Source organism: Canis lupus, chromosome 8 (assembly GCF_048164855.1).
Source record: "Canis lupus baileyi chromosome 8, mCanLup2.hap1, whole genome shotgun sequence".
NCBI classification, from domain to species: Eukaryota; Metazoa; Chordata; class Mammalia; order Carnivora; family Canidae; genus Canis; species Canis lupus.
The window spans coordinates 34,345,721-34,349,696 of NC_132845.1; the positions used below are offsets into that span (position 1 = coordinate 34,345,721).

Genomic DNA, 3,976 nt, shown 5'->3' on the forward strand with positions numbered 1-3,976 from the left:
TTATTGAGTTTATTAAACATAGGACAATTAAATTTGGGAGGACATCAATCAAAGATAACAATGCTAGTTTTAGGATTGTTGATATTATGTCTTTTTTTTTTTCAGACAAAGTTTATTTTAGAAAGATTGATTGCCCATTGAGGTCATTCTTGATTCTTGAAAGTAAAACCATATTGACACAATTACCTACCCACTCTGCCCCATTTTCTAAAATGGTGGGGGCAAGTGTCAGAAGGTGATTTTGTTTTAGAGCACTTTCGATTTCAGAAGAACTATTCCTGTGGTGCCCAAATCTTTCAATGCTATTAAAATGCAGACTTTAAAAGCACCAGCAACCAGGAATCTTTATTAGGCCGGTCTACAATTCCTGTCCTCCTCAATCTCAATAATCTCGATTCCATGCAGATGTCCGAGCTAGAAACCTGGGAGCAATTCTGGCTCTCTCCCTCTATCATATCCAATCATCTACGAAATCCAATTGACGATAATTTTAAAATATATCATGAACCTTTTCCTTTTTAAAAAAGATATTTTATTTATTTATTCATGAGAGACAGAGAGAGAGAGAGAGGCAGAGACGCGGGCAGAGGGAGAAGCAGACTCCCTGCAGGGAGCCCGATGTGGGACTCGATCCCGGGACCCCAGGATCACACCCTGGGCCAAAGGCAGATGCTCAACCACTGAGTCACCCAGGTGTCCACCACCACCACCACCCCTTTTTTTTTTTTTAAGTAAAATAGCCTTGTTTTATTATGTACAGACTATATATAAACAAACCACTCATTCTGAAAACAGTAGGTTCTGGCTTTTTTCAGGGCCGTTGGAAGCTTCTTAGAGACAGTTCCTTCCCCAGTAAAGGGAGTGTGTGTGTGTGTGTGTGTGTGTGTTCATGTGCATATGTGTGTAACCTTTTGATTCCATGCGGTTTGACCAGCCTCATCTAGCCACATGCCCCTACTTGCCTTGAACCCTGGCTTCCAGCTTCTCTGGTCCAGGAGAGACCTCAGCCTCGGGAAGACATAAGCCAATCACTCAACCTCCATCTTATTCTGCAAAAAATCAATGAAGACTTGCTGCTCTGCTAGGTAAAAATGCTTATAAACATTGATCTTATTCCGAATCTGTTTTGGAGTATCTTGATAGTAATTTTTCTCAACCCAGGCCATAGCCTTATGGTCCTCCCCGTGATTCTCCACCATGTAGCCCACATAGACAATGAGGTCTCCAGACAGTGCTTCCTTTCTTTCCTGGGAGGCTGGCTTCTGCCTCTAGATCACTTAGCACATAGGGCTTCTGCACAAGCATCTTAGGCCTCTCCTCCATGTCCACCTCCTTGGCATGGCCTCACCTTTGTCTTACAGAGGGGCACCTCCTTGTTGGGGTCCATAGCCAACCCCATCTCTGCCAGGTTCTGCTGCACGGATTTGCCATGGTCCCAGGCATGTCGGATGTGGAAACACTCGATCAGTGGAGCTGCTTTGCATCAAGCATTCCGGTTCAGATGCTCCCATTTAACACTGTAACCAAACTTCTGTCTCCTGGTCTTCCCCTTGGCCATGGGCATGGCAATGACCACCAAACTGGTAATGACAACTGGGTGGCTCTCATTCGCAGCACCTCATGTTGCAGGCTACTTTCCTGCAGATCTCTCATGAGCCTCTTCATGCTCTCTAGTAAAGATATTCTCAGTCCCCACTCTCTCTCATTTGGGCTGCTACAACAATAATTCTTAAAGTAAAAAATAGCAACAAATACTTCATAATATTTACTTTGGGTCATGAACTCCTCTAAGTACTTACCTGTTAGCTCATTTGTTCCTTTCAACAACCCTGTACAGTGTTCTGTTACCTTACCCACTCTGAGGAAGCATGCACAGAGGAGTCCAGTGACTTACCCAAAGTCACACAACTAAAGAGGTGGGAAAGCCAGAATCACCTCCTGACTCACACTCTGCATTCATACCTGTCATCCTCTGGTCTGATATCCACTCAGCAGCCAGTGTGATTACTTAAAACAAGTGACCTTTACCCAGGAACAGAAACTCTTTTAAGGTGAGAGCTGAAAACAGCTTTCTTCTTCCCTTCCCCAAAGTCTGATCAAATCAGCTCCACAGAAAGGTTCTTTCCTAATGCCTAGGGAAAGTCCCTTGACTTTTTTGGCATGGCTCAGTTAATCAAAATTCTTATTAGTCACGAAGTAGCCTCAATTCAATAATAAAAACGGCCAGTCCGGTGTGTTGGTTAAAACTTTGAACTTTACTGCAGTTAATGTTTCCTCCTACTGCTTGGGCTGGAGGCCTTTGCTGTGGGGATTAGTGAATCTTCATTCTCTCAGCTGGCCTTTGGTCAGCCAGGAGTGGAGGGGTCAGAGGAGAAAGAGAGATAAGAGGTAGGTCTTGTTTGACAGGCACGCATGTAACCTAGCTCTGGTCTGCTCTGGCCATGGCACGTGTTTAAAGCTGACTGCGGCTCTCAAGGTGGGTTTTAAGAGCACCTGGGGTATCCTCCTGTGCATCCCCTTTTCTATAGCTTCCTTGACGTGCTAAAACCTCCACCTGAACTGGACACTTATGCAGGAACCCCAGCCTCAGCCTCACCCTCAGCCTCTGATGGCACATCCGTAGCCTCTTTCTGCTAAGGCTGTCTGGTTTAGGCATAAGGCCTCCTGGGCGTGATCCCATTTTAAAGAACCTGGGCATATATTCCTATCAAGGCTTCCACACTTTTAAGATGCCAATGAAAGGATTATAGTTACTCTCCAAATACAGTTCTTTATTCTGATGCCAGTAAACTATTTTCCAAGTATTTCTGTGTTCCATGGAATCCAGGGGATACAAGTCAAATTCTCCATCCTGTCTCCCTAAAGCCTTCCCCACTAAGGACATGAAGTAAGAACACCTGTCCCACCAGTCTCCCAGGGGTGTAGAGAAGACTTGAAATGCACTGAAAGATTTTTTCCATGGAAAACTTCTAAATCTCAACTAGCTTCTCAGCCTCTTCAGCCTCAGCCCTTCTGTATCCCCAAGGCAGTGGGGTAAAGATCCACAGAACTGGTTTTTAGCACCTTCTCCATAATTCTGCCATTAATGATCTGACTCTAACACTTCACTTTGGAATGTGGGGGCAATGAAAGGAATCAGCTGAGTCGGTGAGTCAGAGAGAGTCCTGTTTTAACATCCTATTAGAAAGATTAATATGCATTTCCACTGCCATTAGGATTAAATGCTAACCCCTTAATATGTTCTATAGCGTGTTGCATGTTCTTTCTTCTACCACCCTTTGTCTTCTCACCTCTCAGGTCTCAGTTTAAATATTATCTCATTACTACAAAGGACTTTCCCCACCTTTACTCCAGTATTCTCACTCAAATACTCTATTTTATTTTATCACATTTATCACAAATCATATAATTGCATGTTTACCAGTTTGTGGTCCTATGGCCAGAGACTCTAACTATTTACCAAAGCATTTCTATGTTCGTCCTACGTATACAACTGGACTACATTTCCCAGCTTCCCTTGCAGTTAGGTGCAGTCATGGGACTAAGTGCTAGCTACTGGGGTATAGGCAGAAAATAGGAAATGGACCACTTCTATTAAGCCTCCCAAGTTTGACTCAGTTACCATTGTATACCTCAGTTAGGAAACCCTGATACAACAGGATTTTACCAGTTACTGATTGTGTAACTTTGAGAGTGTTGCATAATCTCCATGTGTTTCAGCTTCATCTATAAAACAAAAGAACAATATCTACCTCATTGAATGGTGAGATTTGAACAAATGAAGATGCTTAGACTAAAACAATGCCTACTACATAGTAAGTGCTCAATGAATGCAGATATAGTTACTGTTATTATGGAATAATAATACTGGCAAATACATGGAATAACAGAAATACAGATTTGCAAAGTTTAGATTGATACGGTAGAAAGACAGTTTTTAAAAATCATAACCAATAAGCATGTATTAGGATTAACA

The 3,976-nt window shown here is 42.8% G+C and overlaps 1 pseudogene; it reads right to left on the minus strand.

Annotated features, from left to right (window-relative positions):
* Positions 1-1,028: 1,028 nt before the first annotated feature.
* Positions 1,029-1,564, minus strand: LOC140637593 (nucleolar protein 16 pseudogene; annotated as a pseudogene).
* Positions 1,565-3,976: the final 2,412 nt, after the last annotated feature.